This window comes from Anomalospiza imberbis, chromosome 20 (assembly GCF_031753505.1).
Source record: "Anomalospiza imberbis isolate Cuckoo-Finch-1a 21T00152 chromosome 20, ASM3175350v1, whole genome shotgun sequence".
Taxonomy (NCBI): domain Eukaryota; kingdom Metazoa; phylum Chordata; class Aves; order Passeriformes; family Viduidae; genus Anomalospiza; species Anomalospiza imberbis.
The window spans coordinates 1686267-1709351 of record NC_089700.1 but is presented as its reverse complement, the minus strand read 5'-3'; the positions used below and the strand labels follow the sequence as shown (position 1 = coordinate 1709351).

The 23085-nt window shown below is 44.2% G+C and overlaps 1 protein-coding gene and 1 long non-coding RNA gene across 10 annotated transcripts in view; one reads left to right on the top strand and one right to left on the bottom strand.

Moving 5' to 3' along the window:
- Positions 1-23085, top strand: part of AUTS2 (activator of transcription and developmental regulator AUTS2) — a 785653-nt gene that overhangs the window by 476979 nt on the left and 285589 nt on the right. The window lies entirely within an intron of this gene.
- LOC137485580 (uncharacterized) lies at positions 51-7026 on the bottom strand. The gene is made up of 2 exons (XR_011005377.1): positions 6913-7026; positions 51-189 (listed from the first exon to the last, which is right to left on the bottom strand). It is a non-coding gene; the product is annotated as an uncharacterized lncRNA (long non-coding RNA).

The following is a 23085-nucleotide window of genomic DNA, read 5'->3' as shown; positions in this document are numbered from 1 at the left end:
GTGCCAGGCACTAACCAGGTACAAAATGACCATTTTTAGCAAGCACCAGGTGTTTTTAAAGACATGGTCTGTTTATTATTTAGCAACCTGCTGTTCAAAGGTTCTGGCATTTGTCAGCCGGATCAAAGCAGAGGAGCCAGGTGGTGTTTCTGTGACATTTTTCTCTCCATACCTGCAGCATGTCCTTAACTAAACAGGCATAAAGAACAAGGCATAAATTAACCTGCAAAGACGAGATGGCATTAGAAGAACCTCTGATCCTCTTGTCAGTGCTCTGTTGGCAAAGCTAAAATAGCCACTCTGACAAGAGCCAGGAGAGGATTTCCTTCCCTGTGGATGTTGCCAACAATTTGTCACCTAGCACGGAGGTTGTTGCTGTGGTAGTGCTCAGAGTCAAATGCCAAAGCCCCATGTTGTGCATCCTGCAAAAGGGTCAGAAAATCATCTGGCACAGAGGGACATCAGGGAGCTGAAACTCTTGCAGAGGGGCTCTCAGGCAGGATAGTGAAAATCCAGGCACTGGCAGTGGATTCAGGGGCTCACAGCAATTTAGGAAGGTTATTAATGGTGCACCACAGGTGCTGCATGGTCCATCTGCCTCTGTGGCCCTGGGTGCCCAGTGCACTTGGGGCTGCCCATTCATTAGGATTGCCATAATACCACTTCAGTTCTGCTGAAGTTCTGAGCTTTATCTGACAGCTTCTCTCCAGGGATTAAAAGGGCCCAAATTCAGCTTTAGGCCACCTGATCTAATGAGTCACTAATTACTGCCAATTTCTCATTCTTACATTGAAATACATGAAAGCTGAGTATGAACAAATAACCTCAAACTGGTATGAGCAGGCCTCTGGCATTTAGAAGGAAAAGTTGTACTGGGGGCTTTGTTCAATCACTGATCTGTCAGATTGCTCAAGGCAGAGAAAACAGGTTTCACTTTAAACTCACAGATTGTACCTGGCAATAACTGGTTGTGCAGGTGACTGAAGTGCAACTGTGAGACCTTTGCTCACTCCACAAGGAAACACTGAGCCTTGCAGGTTTGTGCTCTCCATCCTACATGGAAATGAGGAATTGTGACATCTGAAACATTTCCTGCACACTGCACATCATTGTCCAGATGTGGTATTCCATTGTGGTTCTGCTTCTCCACCTTGAAAAATTACAATTTTGGGCACAATCTGACAGGCCATCGAGGTACAGCTGATGTCACCAGCCAAATATTGTGTGGGAAGCAGAACTGGGAGAGGAGACATGTGAAGATGCAGAAGTAGCAGGTTCAGGGGGCTGTTGTCTTTGTCTGCTGTGAAAACTTTTGAAATTTAGCTTCAAATGTCCTTGCATGCTTTCATACATCAGCAGAGCAGGAGGAATAGGGGTAACCCAGAAAAGGAGCCGTCACCCCCAGCCCTTCTCTAATTCATGGTCAGCTCTGAAGCAGAGGGGGCTCATTCTCTGAAGCAGTCCTTGCTAATCTAGGGAAATAATTAACCCTGCCCTTTCAGGTTTGGAGTATCCACCTAAGCAGTTACCTAAAATGACTCTCTGAACTGAAAGGAATTGGAATGAATTCTCAGTGCAGATAAATCTGCAATATAATTCAGGGTCATTTTCTGGAGGTGAAGGTTCGGCCCACTGGGTTTGGCGTGGGTGGCTGATTTAACTCCAGGGACAAATTCTACATTTCTGGAGTAAATCCTTTCCTAAGCAGGCCATAACACACTGATGAGAAGGCAAGACAGCAACAAGAAACAGTTGTCAGGAATATCACAAATTTGTATTTCATGGAACGAGGCACCGTGATGATTCGCTGCAGTTAATGAAAAACATTTCTGCTCAGTATATCCACCTGTCCCCCTTTGTTAAAAAAATAAAGTCAATCCAAAATGGGATCATTATCTTTAGTGGATGCACTTCACATCACTGAAAACAATTTCAGCTTAGTTAAATAACATGCAGCCTGGAGATTAAAGCTGTCTCCTGTTCATCTGCAGAAACAAGCAGAGTCATTTGTACAGAGATCACTTAGAGCTCGATATTCCTTTCAGTAGTAACTTGATGTATCTTATTTTTTTTTACTGTCTGTTATTACATGCTACTAGGTTTTATTTATTTAAATCTCAGCTTCTTTTTGCTGACACAGCAAGGCATAACCAGCGATGTTTAGTAAAACTTAGATGAGCCCCTAAGTGGGCCACTTGTTCTATAAATCTTTAAATATTTCATGTTACTCCTTTAGAAATTGCTGTTGCCAGACTAACCCAATCTGCTTTGAAATGACTAGGGCATAAAATAACAGCTCTTTTAAAATTCTCCAGTGATACAGTTATTTGGTGTATTTTTAGGAAGTGCCAGACCTTGTGCCCTCTAATGAAAGATCAGCTTTAAACTTGAAGAAGTTTTGCTCCAGAAGGAGCCATTCTTTCCAGCCCCTGGACACGGCTAGGATCATGTTGCTCTCCCAGGACATGGCCAGGGGAGCCTTCTGGCCCTTTGAAGTCAGTGGCAAAACTCCCACTGAATTATAATGGAACTGGGTTTTAACCTGAAGAAATAGAGTCTTTGTTGTCTTTTATCACCAAATACAGATATTCTCCTTGAATTAGCCTGGACTGCCAGTCCTGGAAGAGATTGATGGCTGTGCCAAGCAGCACAATCCCTGGAAGCAGGAAAAGGGGGTTATGTCTTGTGAGAGACCAGAACTTCAGGAAGACAAATTGGATTAAACTGTTTCCACAGAAACTCAGGAGAGCATCATGTGTGGGCTGTTAATGGAAATGCTGCTGCCTGTACACATCCTCCCCTCATGATAAATGTGACACAGCCCTTGTGCAAATGCAAGTGTTATTACATTAATAGGAACTGTTCCAGCACAATTAAAGCCGTGTTCATTAAGGAAGCCAAGCAGGAATGGTGCTGACCAAGCACTGAATTCCTGGGAAGATGAGGGTGCCTCTTCCTTTCCCTGCTGTGTCCCACAGCCAGGCACCCATGAAATGGAGCAGCAGCTCTGTGGCTGCTCAGCCACCCCATTTAAAGGTGTGAACACAGAGACATGAGACCGGACCTGCAGGGTGAAGGACAGGGAGTGAGTGATATTTGATATTCCTGTGGAAGCAAAGGCAAAGTGATCACACTCTCTGGCTGTGTTCTAATTTCCACAAGGGCTCTGAAACATAAAGATATATTTCAGCCAAATTTCCTAGTAGATAAGGACTCATTGAGTATTAAAATTATCAGGAAACAGGTCTCTATGTAAAGGATCTTACTGGTGCCATAATTTAGGGGAAAACTGAACATACACTGGCATCTTTTTAGACATGTCAAATTCAAGAGCCATAGCAGAAGAGAGGGACTGCACCTTGGTAACTTCTTAAAGCTTCATCTAGATCTCACAACTCCATCAGCTTCTCCACACAAATCCATAGCACTTTTTGGAAAGTGTTTTTGATTAAGACTAAACAGAAGCACAGCCAGCTAGCTGTGCCATTTCTACCAGGAGAAGGAGCAGAGAGAAGATCTGAATGAGTGAGTTTCTGGATCGTCTCTTGAAGTCATAAGGTGTTTTGCACCAGTGGATTCAAAGGTGTTCCTGTTCCTGCCCTTCCCAGCCCAGTTGTACCTTCTGTATTGATCACAGCACACAAACATGTTTATGGGGCTGCATTGGAAGCCAGTTCATAATATTGCTGGTTTTTCAAAAACTTAAGTTCTATCAGTTTATTCTTGTGGTTTGATTTTTTTCTCCTTCTTAAGGTGCGTCACTGTGCCATCAGATTTGGTGTTACAGTGACACACTTGTTCCATGGAGGTGAGCCTAGGAGATTAAATCACCAAGCCTCAGGAAGGCAGTGGTTTAATAAATTTACAGCTAAAATCATCAGGGTACAGACCCAAGGAGGTTGGAACCAGGAGAACAAAGAAAGGCACTAAACCAGTTTTCACAAATTTACTGCAAATTGGTTTACCTTGATTTTTACAAATGGGTGTGAGTGAATACAAAGAACCCAAAAGGTCAGCAATGTGCTCATCAGCACGGGATGGCCACACCTTGAGTCTTCTTGTTTAGGCCCCAGCAAAGATGTATAATCTTTTCATCTTTTTTCCCCTACTCTGAAAGCCAAAACTACTTCTGTTCCTCTGTTGCTCTCCGTTTCTCTAAAAAACCACAAACTTTAAAGACTTGTTGCAGATGTAATTCCACCAGCTGGGATGTTGGGAAGCTGGGGTTTCTGCTGGGGCAGAACAGCAATGACTCTTAAAGTAAAGCAGCTCCTTTATGTTTCTGAAGCCATCCTGCTTACAGAAGGGCAGCAGCACATTCCTGTTACCAAATCTCAGGGATCTGATAAATTGCATTGCATTATGCTGGTATTGGTGACAAGCTTAAAAGGGAATGTTGATGATTGGTTTTAAATTAAGGGAATGGTGTTTGCTCCCCTGTGGAGGCAGAGGTCAGTCAGCTTGGGCACTGTAAGCAGTTCTGTCTCTGGGTTGTATTCACCGGCTTCCCAGGACAGATCCTGCAATTTGGGCAGCAGGGGCATCTAACCATGGGTTGTGGTGGCAGCACAGAATGGCAAGGACAGAATGATAAATCTATTTTTAGTTTCAGAAAAACAGTTGTGATGGATGACTCTGTGAGCTCCTTGAGTACATCCTGGGCCTTTACCTCTGGAATTGCCTTGAAAACAAAAAAGAAATGTGCCCTGGGTCTCAGCAGGGATGTGCAAGTGTGAAACTGGAGAGCTGCTTGGAGTAGTAGGTACTGACAGCTACAGCTGAACACTTCACTGAGCATATGCAGTAAACAGGAGGGGAAAACTGGGAGAAGTTACACACTGCTGTTAGTTACTTCTTCTGCATGTACCCCTTCATGCCTCTCTGAGCTGCCAGACTATGATCAACACGAGCTCTCTGTGAGAACACAGACATCCTCATCCATCCTCATCCATCCCCTTCCCGTCCTTCACCGCTGGAGCCCTCGTTTCCTCACACGCACTCCAGTCTGCTTTACTGCTCCCCTGGTGTCCCTTTATTTTGCATTGAGTCGTACAATATGATCCATTCTGGAAGCACTTCTTGCAAAATGAATACATTTTCCCTGAAGCCAACATCTTTCTTCACATTTGCACCGTTAAATACCGAGCAGAGCAGAGGAAAGTTCCAGGCAAACCAATTGGTGGAGCTGCTATGTGCATCTTCCTTTGTTTTTCTTTGGCTGATTCTGTTAAAATTTAAGGTGCTACACAGGAGTCCAGGCCTCAAGTGACTGTTAGATTTGTTTGATCATATATCTAATTTACTTTAACATGGGATCCTGGCATGCGTTTCTTTAAGAGACTGAATCAATTTTATGCTAAGTGATTTCTCCGAGTAGATTTTTTTTTTATTGTCCCTCTGCCTAAAGTAAATTAGAGTGATAGCTGGAGCAACCAAGGAATGAAAAGGAGTCAAGTCCTCAAGTCACATTAGCAGGCTTGTTGAGGCCTTTAAACAATCATCACCATCAAAGTACTCCATAATAACTGTAAAAAAGCTAATCACAGGTGGCAGTGGGCGTGAAATGTGTGGCTCTGTGCTCAATCCTTGGGATAATGGGGGTATTCATGGGATTTCTAGAAGGACTCCTTTGTGCAGGGAGTCATGTGCCTGCTGAGCTGAAAGGACTATTTTGCTCAATTTGTCTAAAAGCGCTGGCTTATGAGATAACTGCAGGGGTTTCACTGCTCAGGTTGTTTTAACCCTTCCCACACAGACAGATTTTGGTCTAATTCCAAGACCTTGTCTGTGCTGGGAAATGTCTCCAATTTCAGGGAGTGGAGCACGTTACTGGTCAAGAACCAAGAGTGGATAAAGACCACCAGCCTTGCTGGGCAGGACCTGGGGCTTTGGCTCTGCCTCTTCATGGATGCTCAGCTTGAGACACTCATTTTTCCTCCCTGGCAGCACTGGGAACTCTGAGCCCTGGGAAGCACCTTGAAGTTGAGGTTCTCAGCCACTACTGAGATTTATTCTTGAAGCCAGGAGTATTTAAGGCTTTCAGTTTAGGGGTAGAGTCTCAAGATATACCAAGCTTTTCTTATGATCTCTTTCATTGCAAAAAAACCATCCAAACAACTTCTTTGTGATTTCTAAAGAACCATCCCAAACCATGGAAATGGTTTTTATTGTGTGAACCTGTACAACCTAGAAGTATTTTCCTTCTTCACTAGAAATAGTTAAAAGAATGCCTGAAACAAGAAATTTGTTACCTAAGAGATTTTCAAAAGACGAAAAATTTTTACATTAGAAATCCTTCACTTTGAAATGGAAATAAATACTAATTATCTAAATGCACCAAATAGTTAACTACCATAACACATTTATTTAAATTTCAGGCAGTATCTGGAGGTGAAGCAGAGACCAGTGCTGTTTTCTACCAAAGAACATAAAGCTAATGGTTGGGTGTTAATTAATATTGCTATTAAGATACAGTGTGAAGATTTTAAGTGTTGTTTCATGTCCCTACATGTAGTCTCAGAACTCAGGAGAGGAAGAGAAATTAAAGTTGAATCCCTCATGTTATTTTGTGTAGTCTCCATGATATTAAAATGGATTCTAGTCAAGAGTCTAGTATTAGGTAAGTCTAAACCAAGTCAAAAACCTGTAAATAAACCATTCTCAGGTTGGTTTCCAGGTTGTATTACTACAATGGTGATCCAGGTGACTAAATCTTGTAGTTATGTCAGTATCATTTTTTGAATGCCAGGGTACTGCATTGGCAGGGGAAGAAGAGTCTCTTTCAGGTGGGAATGATGGTATTGGCTGAGGCAGTGCAAGTGTCATAGGAGTCTGAGTTCTCATCTGATACAAGAAATACCTCCTGAGGTGATATATCAGAACTTCCAGGAGGAGCTCATGTCCTCTCCTTACCTGGCCATTGCTTTGCTGTTGAGTTTTCTCATGGAAATACTTCCTTTTACCCTTCCTCGCTCCCTTCCCCTTTGTTCTTTTCCCTTCCTTTCCCCTTTTCCCTTTTCCTTTCCCTTCACCCCACAGCTCCTGCTCTGCTTTTGCAGAGAACACAACACAGTGGGGTCACAGTCACAGCCTGCAAAGATCCATGAAACCAGTAAATGAGATTCCTGCCCTGAGCATGTCACAGCAGCAACACCGAGGAGAGACTGTGAATATCACCACAACTTTCCAGGTGCCCTCTAACTCTTAAGGTGGGGGACCAGAGCCACTACACCACAAAGAAGTTCATGGTGTTGATACCAAGTTGTGCTGAAGCAGGGTGTGTCTGGGAGGATGTAAAAAGCAGGTAAAGAACTGGAATTAGCTGTTTCTGCCTATCCCTCTGTCTCTAATACACACACACAAATCATTTAAATGTGCTTTCTGACACCCTGAGTCAGCCACAGCTCTGGGGTTCTTTTACTCTCCTTAATTTTTGTCTCTCTGTCTCCTCCTACCATTAACATAACCATTATTGAAAGAGAGATCCAAGTCCTTAATTTCTGATGTAGATAAGCAGGAGAATTTTCTATCTATCCCACGTTACAGTAGCCCAAATAGCCATGGGGTCTGGAATGAAGAAATTCCAGCTGTGACCTCGAACCTGTGTCACCTGCAGAGCAGCACAGTTGTTTTGCTGTGTTGCATTACAAGGAGTAAATTGTGGAGTGTCTCAATGTGTATAACCTGAGGGGTTTTTCTGGAGCTGCCTATGGAAGTCCCTAGTCTTGCTAACGTTAAGCTGAGCCATTCTTTGGTAGTGCTCCATGGATCAGTTTTAGGATTTGACTCCTCCCTGTGCTGATTTGGAGTTGAACTCTGGTTCAAAACACCTGGCATTGTTACATGCTGTTTGCCTGGCACTGGAGGCAAAGAGCACAGGTGAAATCCTCCTTTGCTGATACCATGGCAGAGCTTTCATGGATTTCTGCAAAGCCCCAACTTCCCTACCAGTGAACTCAGCAGCCGGAAAGTTATCTCAAAGTCGGGGACATTTCAAAACAAATTCTCACCACATTTGTGCCCTAGAGGACGGTGTCAGTGTCCGTCTATTTTGGACACCCATAAAGCTCCTTTGTAGGTGAAATCCTTTTCCTTTCTTCCACTGCTTGTGCAGTTTGATCCTGCACCTTGCAGCCATTGCCTATTGAAGGTACACATGCTGCTCCATTCACCACCGCAGCCTTTGAAGAGTTAAGCTCTGCAGTCACTCAGAAGGTGGACTTCTGCTTTTCCTCAAGTCTCTATTCATCTCCAGAAACTGAATTTTTCATGCAGTAATTAAAATTTGTAGGTCAAACCTCCCATGGCACCGTTTTCTGCTAATATGGGAGAGCAACGGTCGGATTCGCTTACGCTGCTCTTCGCCGCACTGAGATTTAAAGGATGAAGGGTGACATTTTCCCCCATTTTGTAAATTAATGCCATTGATCTGCCTAACAAGAACAAAGTTAGGCTTCAAAATACCAAATGATAAAGAGATTAAGACTTTAAATGGCTTTCCAAAGACAACCTCTATTGTAAGATTCCAAGCAGAGTATTGAACTTTCAATTAGAATTTCTAATGGACTATTGACTTAAATGGATAAAATGTTGCAAGTGATAGCTTTCAAGATGACAAAAATTGCTTAGTACATTCTGGAATATTACTTTATGAGGCAAATACTGTTCTGGAGGCTGAGTAGTAATAACCCAGGCCCCAGGCAATATTGTTCTGTGTCTCTGTGCAGCAGTTTTTCAAAATTGAACTAATGCATTTTGAAACATATTTCTCTTTTCATGTTTTGTAAATCTTTGGGAGTATGAGGTACTTTAACTTTCATGAAGGAATCTTAAATCTCTGGTGATGTAGCAATGATTGCACTCTTTATGAAACACAATCCATCTACTCCAACGCTGTATTTTCACACGTTCTTCCATCTGGGGCACAAACAGTGTGCCCACCTCGTGTGGCTGCTCCTGACTGTGCTCCAGAACGTGCCTGTTCTGCAGTGCCTGTGCTGCAAATAACAGCTGAAACTCTCCCAAATCATCCTGGCGCTTTGCACTGAATTGACTTGAAGACTTGTTATGAAACACTAGCTCTAGTACATTTTTCAAAGGATATTTTTCAGAGACTAGCCAGCCCTTTCCAGGATAAAGGGTTAATATTATGCTTATGTTACAGTGCATTAAAAACTCTAATTAAAACAGCATTACATTCCCATCTGCCAATCTCCAGTAATCTTCTTTAATTGCAGTAATTAAACTATATTTACATGTTCAGAATACTTGTAATTTAGCAAATTGCACTCTCTGCTCTACATTTAATCAAACAACCAGTTCCAGTATATTTAGTGTGGAAAGAAGTAATTTCAATGTTTTGATTACTATAGCAGATTTGACAGAGTAAGTGCCCCTCTAGTAGAGACTTTGAAAGGGAAGGCAAACATGAAATATAGTCCTGTTCTGATTGTCATGTGAATGCCTAATTACATGTTAGAGGATTAACTATTAAAGGGTACACACTGTTTCGCTTGATTTTTTAGGCACAGCTGACATAACAGATAATAAAGGTTGCCTATTTGAGGCTGTTTGGTGGAATATGTAAGCTTTTTATTATTATTATTAGAAGTATTAAAACTGAGTATTAAATCCTGTGAGTTAGTAAGGTCATAATGCCCCACATCTTTACTTTAAAGACGTAGGTGAATTGAAGATTGTGTTCCCACCGCTCTGTTGGCAGCTGGTTTCCAAGCTCCTTCCCTTCCCCAACCTCTTTTTGGGGGAGGCAGGGTTGTTATTATTAGAATAGCAGTTCCCAGGTAGCTCTGTCAAATGCTTGTTGTGATTTTTTGGTTTGCAGTGGCCTGGGATGGGCAGGTTTTTTGTGCAGTGATTCCTGTGCCCTGGGAATCAGTGGCACCAAGGTGTCCTCAGCTGGTGGCAGCCTGAGCTCCGACACACCCGAGGCTGCGTGCAGGTGGGTGGGGAGTGGGTGAGGGAGCTGGTAGCTTCTGCACAACGGAGGCTTCTCTTGTACTGCACATCTCCTCTGTGATCTGGGTCTGGAGCGAACTTGACAAGGAGATTCCGGTACCAACCGCCTGGTCTTCCCCAGATAAATCGTACAAAGCAGAAAATATTCCTTCTGATCTGCCAGCAGCAGGCACGCTGGATTCAGGGCCAGCCCTGCCAGCAGAGCCCGTGCTGGGGTGGGAGCTCTGCATCTGCCAGGGGCCACCCACGTCCCCCTGCCAGACCTCCCCATCCACAGCCCTGTTCATGGACACCTGAGTGCAGTCCCCAGGTACCTCTGGAACCTTTTATTGCAGGTTGTGGTGGCAAGTTCTGGTCATTTACAGAGGTGAGGTGTCCTGCCATGAACCTTGGTGGGGAAAGAGCCTGATGGCCTGGATGTGGGTGTGGGTGTTCAGGACAGCAGTCCTTGTAGGCTTTGGGACCCCTGGAATTCCTGGCTGCCAGAGGAGGCCGTGGGGAGCACTGGCAGAGGTCACAGAGTGGTTCCAGTGGGCAGTGGGTGCTCCGGAAGAACTGCTCTTGGCACACCCACAGTGGAAGGGAATTGCTGTGTGTGCAAAGCTGCAGCCAGGGTGGTTCTCCGCAGTGGTCTAGTTTCAAATATATTGCTTTTGTTCCAAAGGTAGCCAGAAAAGCCATTTAAAATCCTTAGCTCTGACTAATTTTCCTTACTAAAATGCCCTTCTACCAGCATCCTCCTTCCCTGGACCTGACCTTGGACACCCTTACCTGTGAATGGTTCTGGGATTTCTTAACATCATGCTGATTTCATCCATTTCAAGGAGGAACCTCCTGCTGTTCACTGCTCATGTAAAATCGGGTCATTCCCAGGCATTCCCTGGCTCTGGGTCATTGTCTTTACTCCTGTGTAATGCCAGCAGTGAAGGCTCTGAATCTAAGCCTTCCAGATGAATCTGTCTCTCCATGTAATCCCAGTGGATGGCTTTGCTCTCTGCTTCAATCCACACCCCCAATTTTCTGGTTTAGAATATAGAATTAGAAGAATGTATGTTCTATCAAAGCCATTTAGTCAAGGGGAACATTTGCTGTATTTACTCTGACTGTACATTTATATAGATATAGATACAGATACAGATATATAGATATAGATATAGATATATATGGTATAGATATAATAATTTATTTTGAATTTTCTAGAGTAGTAGATGATAAAAAATTAGAAATAGGCCTTTTGAGCCATATTTTTAAAACCCAAGATTATAAAACTTGATTTTAAAAACCCAAAAACCAAAACATTGGCCCTACTATGGAAGGTGTAAAGATATTAGCCTAATTCTACTAATTTCTTATTATTTACTTTTGATCTATGTGAGTGTGGCTGAAGTAGGAATGACAGCAATGCTGTTCAGTTTCTCTGTAGCCACTATCATGAAGTTCACGTACATGAGAGACCTGCCCTGTTTTGGATTTCTCATTACACTCCGTGGTGTTCACAGTGAGGATTTCAAGATGGGTCTTCCTAAGCCTATTAAAAATCAGAATCATGCTGGTCATATGTTTAAATAGATTTAGTTTAGTGGCTTCAGGGGAAAGTGGGGATGGGGAGATGAATAGAATAAAAATCTGATACAGAAACATGTCTGTTTTTTCAAAAAAAAAATTAGAAGTTCTGGCATTTCAATTTGCACTAATTTCACACATCATCTTAGGGAGTGCAGGGTTTGGGCCCCTGCCAGACTGGCTGAGAATCCTCTTTGGAAAAGCACAGTTTATGTTCTGAATGGATGCTGCACCACATAGATATTTTCTAATATCTTTCATTAAACTTCAAATGGACACTAAGTATGTAAATACAGCAAAACTCAAAGCCTGGTTTTGAATTTATATTTTCTAGGAAAGCTTTTAACAGTGGTAGTCTAACAATATTGTGCTATGTCTGGCTTGCCATTTTCAACGAGTAGCTTAATGAGTTTATTGTATAATGAAGGACTCTGATTTATTAGCTTTTCATTATGCTCATTCCATCAGCTTCCTGCTAAATGCTCTAACCTTGGCAGAGATGTCAGTCTTTATCAGGTGGTATCATTGCTTTTTAATAAACTCTCCTCCCACGTTGATAAAATTACATGTGAAATCCCTTCTCCTTATGCCCAAGGGAAGGAAAAGGTATATTTATTGTAAAGGCTGCACTGGAGCAGTGCAGAGAATTCCTGACTAGTTTGTTGCTACCCCTTGGACTAACTCAGACAGGGTGGGCAGATTTGGAGGCTGCAGGTTGGTCCTTTGGCTGCTCCCCTCAACTGGCAGAGGATTGAGCCCATCCTCTCCACACTTTAATTACAGCAGAGCGCAGCTGGTTTAAAACTGGCACTTGCAGGTATTAACAAATATTTCTTTAGCAGGTATTTAATGATCAACTCTATTACAAGAATTAACATGGTGATGGCACGCAAGGAGAGGGGGGAAGGAGGGTAAAGTAATATTTTACAACCTGAAAAATTAAGCACTGAGATAGTTAAGGCCCAGCCCTCATTAGCTGAATGGTAGATTTTTCTAATTAGTTCTTTCTAGTGTAATTAGCATGGATGAGTCTAATCATCTCATGTGAAACCAAATCTAATGCTTGGGAAGGAATGTCCTTGGCCTCTCTTTCAGACTGATTCCAAGGATTTTGTGTGTTTCTGCTGAGATATTCCTTAAAGAAACAGCAGCCTGCCTTCCTAATGAAGGTGGGCTGGGAGGAATGAGAAGACTTGGACCTCATCATGCATTTTTATGGAAGCCTAGAGGAAATTCTCCCATGAAAACAGGCAATCCTCATGTGGCAAGTGAATCAGATGTGGGCAGTAGCTGTGAGAAGGCCAAAATCATCAATGAAATTTTGAATCCACCTGAGAAATGAGTGTTCAAACATTGGACTTAAACCCCCAGTTTATCTGAGCTCCATATTTCCCTGTAGGGATATCTCCTTAGAAATGAACGCAGAAAGTGAAATGGAAAATAGAGCTTCATGTGCTGCTTGTGTAGCTTCTCTTGCTGTGAAACCCAGACAGAATTGCATTTCCTTTGTCGTCAACAGTCTGAGCAAGGGAAGGCAATACTGAGAATCTTTGCAAATAATTTTGTTTATAGATTGCTATCAACCCTCAGTGTAGAATTAAGGCATTAAAGTAAAGTGTTAAAGTCAGTAAAAATGCTGAGTTTAGCCTGTTTTTCTCTTTTTTCTTAAGGTTTAGGCAGCCAGGTGTGAAGGGCAGGCAGGACGCTCAGTTGGCCCCATTTTGGGCTGATGTGTTTGTACTGACTGGTCTTCAGCAATAAAAATGACTTCATTTTACAATTTGAAAATGTTTGGAAGGTTAAGGAAGTGCAGGGATCTGCCTGGTGCCATAGCACAGCTCATCCATCTCCTCCTGGTGCTGCTCTGACACTGAGCACAGAGAGCCTCGGCACAGAGGCCCGAGGGACAAAGTGAAGGGCAGGACAAAGAGTGCCAAGGACTCCAGCTGGGTTTCAGCTGGGAGCAGTGGCATCACTCAGGTCCCTCATCCCAGTGTGCAGGAGCATATTTAGCTCAGGCCCTCACTGCACTAATTATGATTAAGTCTCAGCCAGTGTCATTTTGGACCCAGCACTTCTGTGAGCTGACCTGTGCCACTGGAAGTTCTGGATTCCTTTGTGTCTTTCCTGCAGGATTTACCCTTTCCCTGACCAGACTTTGCAGTTTAACAGCCTTCATTTCTTAAGTACTTGAAAGTCTTTATCTGGAAAATTAAAAGTTAGTACAGTGATTAAAGATACCACCTTAAAAAATACTTTATTCAAGCCCTGTCTGTGAGGGTTTCCTTTTGCCAGTGGATTTTCTGGGAATGCTGTAACTGCTACTGCATTTACCTGCTAATGTGCTCAGGTGGTTTTGGAGTGAAAGGCAGACAGGTAATACTGGTGTGGCTGTGACAGAGATGGCTTCCCCTGGGCCCTGGGAGGAGGGACACAGCCCTGAGCCTTTTTTCCACAAAAGCAGTTGATTGCAGGTAAGCAGAGAGTGACAGAAGATGCAGGTGTTGCCTCTCACTCACTCTGTGGCCTCAGGGTGTATCTGTGTGATGTGTTTTTCTGCTGAGAAGAGAAAGTCAGGTACACAATAAACAGCAATTCCTAACCCTTTCCAGGAAAATGGAGACACATCCTTGTTTCTGTGTTCAGTCCTCAGCAGACTCCTCGCTGCAGATCCTTTGTGTCACAGGTCCTGGGCACTGCTCTTCCTGAAGCCATCTGACCTTCTGCATCTTTTGTGGTTCTGAAGAAAGGAATTTAGGGCCATCCTTATGGAAACAGAGAAACCATGCCACAAAATCTAATGAAATTGCACTAAAAAAAGAAATGAAAAGAGGCTTAGGGCTGACATTCTGCAGCCAGAGGAGAAGAAAGGCATGGTCTGTGACTTCATGGAAATGGTTGGATTTAGAGGTGTTAGAATGAGGGGTTCTTTTTTAGCCCATTCATATTAAAACCAAGGAATGGTGTAAAATTGCTGTGCTCATCACCTGGTGCAGGACTGGATTTCTTCAAGCATCCAGCTGGAAAAATGGGAATTCCAGCTGGCTTGGGAATGGTGGGACCTGTCTCTGGGGGAAGGTGACAGTCCAGGGGAAAAGCAGCAAATAGCACAGAGCTTGAGCCATGGAAGCCCCATGGGACTGATGGCGTGGCAGAAGAGTAATGGGACAGAATTGAAATGCAGTTACTGATATTTTTTATATGGAAAAGAGGAAATGAGATGTAAACAGTATTAGTGTAATACAATTTTCGTGTGAGATTAAAAGGAAAGCCAGGATTTGAGAGATTTGGAAATTACAGTTACAGGATAAGTGATATTTGAAAGGATCCTACTTGATTTGATTAAACTGGAGTTCAAATGTCACTAGAGAGATGCATTGTTTACAAGTTTTTCAGGGTTTTATTTTGTGCATCCCAAGCCAAGCTCATACCAAACCCAGGCAGGGATGTGGGGGGTCACAGGTTAGGAGGGGTCCCAGGCTGGGAAAAGCTGGGTGCTGCTCAGAGGTGGGAGCATGTTCTGCCCTGTGGGTTTGGATGCTGGGCTCCTGGGTTTGTGTGAGGTTTTCGGGGTCCACTCATAGTAGTTCAACCAAAAAAATGCATTTACTGTTGCATCCTGCTCTCTGGCTGGAAGTGTTTGTCTCATGCCACATCCTGACCTCTGAATGGCAGTGAGAATTCAGATTTGCTGCAGCTTCTTCAGGCTTTTTGGTTCCCATTCTCTCTGTTTTCACTGTGGTGAGGTGGTGCCCAGTGGTGGGAATTGTTTGACAGACAATAACATGGTGAAATCCTATATACTGTGTCCTGCCTTTGCTCACACTGGCCTGGTGTCAATGGCCTGGCCCAGCACTGGGATGACTTCTGCAATGTAACAAACCTTTTTTAACCCAAATTTTGCAGCTGAGGCAGTGGGTTGAATAAGGATTTTAAAGCCATTTGAGAGGAAGGTGCTAGATAACTTTGCAAGCCCCAGTGATTTACCCGTGACCTCTCGGCTCTGGTTCACAGCCTGTGCCAGTTCAGTGCTCCCTTTTGCCTTCCCAGGCCTCTCTGTGTGACACACGAGTCGTGGTTAACCACAGAGAAAGCTTGGTGGGCAGATCCCTCCTGGGGAAGTGTCCTGCTCCTATGACATGATGCCAGGTCCCCCGTGACAGTGCTGGCATTTTCTCCAAGTGCTCAAACAATCCCCACACCCCAGCCCCAGCCAGGGGAGATCTTACACTGGCATCTGGCACTAATATCTGTTGTTGACATTTTGGGAATGAGAACATGAGCTATTAGCAAAGCTGTTTGCTTGTACCTAATTAATGTTCAAGTGTATACCCCTTCCTTTATCAGCCTTGCAGCAGCAACCAGGCCCGGCGTTATCTTTCACCAGCTTTAAAACTTCATTATTTCCCTCCTTGCTGTTAAAGGCTGTGCAGTACAACTTGCTACCCTAATATAGATTTTATCAAGGTAGCCAGCCTCAGAGTGGCTTGCTGGCTCTGTAGCTGAAGTGACTGTGTTTATAGATCAATAGAGGAAAATTTGGAGTGAGTTTTTTGCTTTGTTGGGACACTGTGTGAATGAATGGATGGATGGGTGAACACCTCTGTCTGGAACAGGCTTGGAGAAACACAGGCAATTTCCATTCATTCAGTCACACTGCAGCCTTGTGCACAAACCTTCTTCCAATATTGGCAGTGATGCTGCTCTGGGGTGTTCAAATGGGTGTTTCAGCTGGGTGAGAACAGAGCCCAGATCGTGGGCACAGCACCAGGGAGAGTTTTTGCCCTCAGCTTCACCTGAGGCAAGCTGTGCATGGGGAGGGAAGAGGGAAAAGAGACAGAATCAAAACCCCTCACTGCTGAGAGCGCTGCATGACCAATTCTGTCTGAGGCCACTGTCAGAGACGTGACTTAGAGGGGCTCACAGCATACAGAGAATCACACTCCAGTCCTGACAGGGCAATGAAGCAGGTAATTGATGTAATCCAGCATTTTCCTAAGAACTTAGTCCTTGTGTGTGATCTTTTGAGTTTTTAAATCTAAGCTGAATTCAACATACATTCAATGCACGGTGAGTTAATTGCCATGGAGGGTTTCTTCTTTGGGGAATCTCATTGTAATGTAGTGTGATACACCTGCTAAAGTCATTTTAAGTGGTCTCAGCTTGGATTGCATTGAGATCCTGCTTTAGCCCTCTCCTCTTTGCCATTCAGTACAAAGATCAGCCTGTGAGTAATATGCCCTTAACTAATTCAGAGAGCAAAGGTATGCTGCTGGCCTCATCACTAAAGATGATGTCCTGGTGCACTGTGTTTTGGGTTACTGTTCTGAAATAATCTCTGTGTGTTTGAATTCTTTAGCACCACAAGAATTAGTGACTGGTTGGGAAAGGTGGCTGTTTGAGGATGCTTTTATAGCACAGACTTTTAAACCTGGCCAGCAGCTGCTCTTGGTTTTGCCTACAACAAAACCTCTCAGACATGGTTGTGATGTGAAGGGTACCCATGATGGATGTCCAGATTTATTTTACTGAATCCCCAGACATTGCTAAACCTGAATTTCAGCTGTGAAAGGCTAGTGTGCCACATCACTGCACTTTGTTTTTATCTGGACCTTGTTTTTTAGGAGAAACCAGATTTTTGGATGAGCTGAGATTTATCTAGGCATGTTAACAAAGATCAGAGTTTGAAAAGAATTTAGCAGGTCAGTGGCTAAGATTGTGTCACAAGACATCCCCCTTTACCACAGCAAGAGCTGCTGAGTACTTAGAACTTTGAAGAAAAAAAATCCCTAATTTAAGAAATGTTGAATCTTTTATTGGAAATTGTGGCTTTGGGGGCAGTTTCAAGGGGTTGTCTTTAGCACAACAAAGTGTGGGTGAGGGGAGGTAAAAAAGCTTAAACACATTGCATTTCATGATTTATCTCTGATGAAACTGCCAGAAAATCTTTCCTTGCAGAGGCTTCCTGAGAAAGTTTGTTCATTGTCAGACTCTGAGCAGCAAGCAGGTTACAGCAACTTGTGTCCTCTTCATACACCTCTCTGCATCCTTTCTGCATCCACCTGAGCAAGTGATGAAAAAGCAAAACCCCTGAGAGGCAGCCATAAAATCATACCAAATCCTACAGAGACCAGTAACCTCCAATTCCTGTTTCATGTGGGCCGAGTGGCCTAAAGCCTAATTCAGTGCAGGAAGTGTGGCTGCTGACCTGGAGGAGCTGTGTCCAGGAGCCTCTGCTTTCCCTCCTGCAGAGCAGGGGTGACTTTGCTCGTGTGCCTCCCTGGGTTCTCTTGCCCTGTGGAAACGCCAAGTGTTGTTGCTATGATAACCTGAATGTAAGACAAGTTTTTTCCACCTCAGAAATTTGTGTGTGACAGAAATACACTTGGCTACAAATTTGTGGTCTGCACTACATCCTTTGGATGCCAAAGGCTGAAGGTACCCAGGGCAGGTACTGTCACATAAATCCCTGCCAAGTGTTTGGGGTATTTGTGTTGGTGCTTTCTTGGTGTCTGTGCTGCACCAGAGGATCCAGGAGCTCTCAGCATGCACTCAGTGCCAGCAGATGCAAGGGCAGGTGTAGGGAGGTGGCCCAAGGCAGCATCACCATCCCAGCAGTGCTGCCTTTCCTACCAGAGTCAGGCAGCCAGAACACAGATGGATTAGGAGGCTGTTTAGGAGGAAGCTGCCTATGGCAGGTCCTGCTGGCTTTTGGGCAGCTGGGCTTATGAAATCCTCTGTAGGGCTGAGGAAGAGGAGAGTGGGCTGAGGGAGGTGGTGGGTGTGGGGCACCTGTGTATTGCAGAACTATCAAGGTACCATTTGGCTGGTCACTTTGCATCACATTATTTCATCAGGAATGTATTTTTGCTTTTATTTTTATCCTTGAAAAAGTAAGAGTGGACTGAGATTGGAAGCTGCCTTAAACTGAGTCACTGCAGAATTTATTTTGATTATTAAAATGGCAGTACAAACATTTTCACTTCTTACTCATTCTGTGCCAAATTATGCAGCACAATGCAGTAAATTTGAGACATGCTAAGGTTTTGCATCAGGCGTATAAAAGAAGGTTGAAAGAGTTGGTTCTGGTTTTTATCGTGGTTTAGCATCAGACATATCTCCTTTCCTTGTAAGTTAGAGCTGTCTGTGTAGCACTATTGTCATCCACGAGGGATCTGGGACCAGCATTACAGATTTAACATGCTCAGGGAAACCAATATGAGCTATCAACCGATACATGACACTAATACAGGGTTCACTTTTACACTCAGCCAAAAAGAGAGAGAGACCGATTGTTCCAAGTTTAGACAAGCTGTAAAATCCTTTCCTAGCAGGTACTGCACTGGCCAGCCCTTGAGACTGTTCTAATTGCTTTACATCTGTACAAAGGTTCCTTGTAATCGGGCTTTCTGCCTCCATTTGTCTTCTTTTCAGCCTCTTAGTAAAGGCTTTAATTGGTCTTAGTGGGGCTTTTCTCAGTTAGTGCAGCCATACCTTAAAGGCTGAGCAAGTGCTGGCGTTACCTGGGGGGGAACGGAGGGAGCAGAGGAGAGACATCAATACTTCTTTACCTTTAACACTGTAATTAATGGGCTCAGAGCAAGGAACAGGTTTGGAGAAATTTTAGCTCTTTGGGGGATTTTGAGACAGATCAGACAAAACAGAGCCAGGGTGGAATTCTCTAGAATTTCTCCCTGCTTCATTTCTCTGTGAACAATCATTAGCCTTGTAATTGTCTCCTGGTAAACTGCTGTATCAGGTTCCATTTTGTCCTCTTTAGAGGATCGAGTTGCCTTTAAATCAATAGTTTGAAGTACTGGGGGATGTATGTGAAAGGAAGTGCCCTCTAATTTCTGTTTCTTAGCTACTAATTATTTAATAATACATTTTATTGCCTATTAAAATGTGGCATAACTTGCTTGTCAGCAAAACTGGATGGAACATAATCATTTGAGAAGGATAATTGGCACTTTTGCAGATGGCTTTTATTGCAAGGCTGGTTTGTTGTTGCAGGAGTTCCTTGCCAGGTTTGCTCACGGGCTCTTCGGGGCGGTCAGCGCTAGAGCAGGCTGCAGCAGCACAGCTCAGCCTTTCTCCTGTGGCACACTCAGAATTTGGGGTGCACCTGGGTTTCTGACGTGAAAGCCGCTGTGGTGCCCGGAGAGTTCCTTCTTTCCACTCCGGTCTTTGTAAGAACCCTTGTGGGTTTTACCAGCACGCTGCAATTTGGTTACTAGATTTAGCAAAATAGGAGAATTTGTTTGGCTAACTGATTAATGGAGGTAGGTAAAGCTGGGCCGGGGGGTTGCCTTGAAGTCTTTTTGATATTATTATTATTTTTTGGTGCAATCAGAAATGCATGTCTGCTTTTGGCTGAACTCTGTATAGCTTGTACAGTCACTACTATGTGCAGTGACACTCTGGGTGCTCTGCAGTGCCTGCCCTGAAGTTTAATAGCTTTAGACAAATAACTGGAGGTTGGCTCGGTGCCCTCCCATTGCTTCGAGGTCCTTGTCATCGTTAGAGTGACCGGGTAGAAAATCTTTTCAGACGGCTGTGCCTTGGCCAGAGGACAGATGCAAGGCCTGATGGTCACTGGGGTGCTGGGCTCTCAGGGAGGGTGCTGATGGCTGGGACTGAGAGGATCAACGAGTCTGTGCCAGGGCTGAGGAGCTGGGGGAGCTCTGCAATGGGGACCCTGCAACTTGGGCATGAGGGAACTGCTCCTCAAGGATCACTGGTAGACAAGAGCCTCTTCCTTAGTTTCCAACAACCAAGCTTTCCAGGGTGACCTTTGAATTCCATTCTGATTCTTCTGAGGGAATGATTGTGTTGTGTAGGAAAGCTCTGGTTTATGTTTATTTTAAATTAAATGAAGACGAGACTGGAACAGGCTGTTTCTTATTAAATACTCCTGCAGTTAAATTCTGGTGGGTTTTTTTCCTCCTGGGGAATGCTTTTGTTTATAAAGAAGTGTTCCCTTTTCTGTCATTGTTTTGCTTTTTGTCCCATGAGCTGGCCTTGTTTGGGGAAAGGTTTTTAGACCAGTGCTCATGGCAGATCCCACTTCAAGCTGCATTGGCATCACTAAATTCCCTGCTCACTATTCCGGGTTCATCCTCCCCTCTAATGGTTTCAAGCTAGAGCCATGTTTAATTTTCTGCAAAAGAGCTTTATTGAGTGTTAGTGTTATTCTTTGGAGAAGTGTTGGGAATTCAGGGATGACATTGTGCATTTCTTCGGTGTATATAATCCTTGGGAACTCTGTAGCCCACATTACAAGGTCAAAAGTGGTTGGAATTAAATCATGCAGGTGAGATTCAGTGTCTTGTTGGTACCTGTTTTTGTTAATCTCTCCAAATTGTCTCTTCCTCATGGCAGTCAGAGAACAGAATCAGAGATGCTGATGTTCTTGTCCACAGCCATTCCTTGTGGAGTGAGTGCTGTGCAATCAGCCCCTCATGGAGAAGTTAATGCAGTACCAGGAACTGGTCCTGAAAGGACTTGATTAATGTACCTGGAAATCATTTGTGTTTCATTAGTGAGGACAGGCCTGGAGCTGGCTGTTTCAGAAAGAAAGAAAAGATAGAAACCAATGCTCTGCAGGCATTGGTTCTGTGGCACTCACAAACTGCCCACACTGTAGATAGGAATGGGTGGACAGACTGCAAAAACAGTTTTCATCAGCATTAGTGCCTCTTGATGACTGAAATCAGAACAAGTACATCCAAGAAATACCATCTTTGCTGGGGTTTAGCTGCATGTGCTACCGGTGCAAGCAGCATCTCTTGGGGTCAACAGAAATCTCTCATTGAGATTGCAGTAGAGTCACTGTGCATGTAGACAAGATGGAAAATTGATCCATTACACTTCAGCTGGAGTTAAATGAACAGAGCATTGTTAACCTGACAGCATTCAGATATAAGGATTTTGCTTTAATATCATATATTGAAAATTTGCTGTCAGACCCGGCTCAAAGCTTCTCTGCAGTAGAGGTAAATTATAAAGGTATTATTTTCCCCCAAGATGAGGAGCAGGTAGTTGAATCTGTCCTTCCTCCCATGTCTGCAGTTTCATTGACGTACCTGGTGAGTCTCCAGAGCTGGTGTCAGGCACTCCAGCTTCAGTTGGGGTGGATGAGGGAGCAGGAAGATGCAGGGTCCCAGAGCTGTGCTGGGTTCATTGCTGGGATTTCAGAGCACTCCCATGGACATGATCTTTCCTTCCCTGCTCCCTGTCCTACCCAGTAATCCCTGTTCCTCTCTCTAGATCCTGCTGGGTGCCTCAGTGGGGAATTCACACTGCAGTGTGATGCAGTGGCATTGCTCCAGCCCCAGCATTAAGCTGGAAACACGGGGCAGAGCTGCTGTGAAAGATGTGCCTTGCCTGTCCAGCCCATTCCTTCCCATTCCCATCCCCATTCCCACTCCCATGCCTAGTCCCATTCCCATTCCTATTCCCATTCCTATTCCTATTCCTATTCCTATTCCTATTCCTATTCCTATTCCTATTCCTTCCCCTTCCCCTTCCCCTTCCCATTCCTATTCCTATTCCTATTCCTATTCCTATTCCTATTCCCATTCCTATTCCTATTCCTTCCCATTCCCATTCACATTCCCATTCCTTCCCATTCCCATTCCCATTCCCATTCCCATTCCCATTCCTATTCCTATTCCCATTCCTATTCCTATGCCTATTCCTATTCCTATTCCTATTCCTATTCCTATTCTTATTCCTATTCCTATTCCTATTCCTTCCCCTTCCTATTCCTATTCCTATTCCTATTCCTATTCCTTCCCATTCCCATTCGCATTCCCATTCCTTCCCATTCCCATTCCCATTCCCATTCCTTCCCATTCCCACTCCCACTCCCACTCCCACTGCCACTCCCATTCCCACTCCCACTCCCATTCCCATTCCCATTCCCACTCCCACTCCCACTCCCATTCCCATTCCCATTCCCACTCCCACTCCCATTCCCATTCCCATTCCCACTCCCACTGCCACTCCCACTCCCACTCCCACTCCCATTCCCTCCCATTCCCACTCCCACTCCCTGTGAGACACTGCCAGCCATCCAGCTCCCCCAGTACAGTGAGTGCCTCGTTCCCCAGGGCCCTTCACTCCACCTTGCACTTCCCATGGAGCATGGAAGGAACACCAATAGAAGCTACTCTAAACACTATGAGATGGCTAAAGTAAGATGGAGAAATCTGCTTCCTGGCAACTAGAAATGAGCTAATAACTTCAGGAGCAGCAGCAGCAGCCCAGAGAAATTCCCTGAGCAGAACAGAAGTGGTGTGTGTGTGTGTCAGGACAGGCAGGAACCCCACCAATGCTCTGGGGAGGTCACTTGGCTGGAGGTGCTGGCTGGGGGCTGTCTGTGGGGTGAAGGGCCACACTCACAACACAATTTGGCCTCCTATAAAGCATCCACTTCCAAATTTTACTTGCATGTAATGTCTAAAAAATAATAATAAGCAGTGATTAAAAAGAATCCACAGTGAACATGGTGCTATCATTAAAACCTCTGCTGTAGACAGTCCT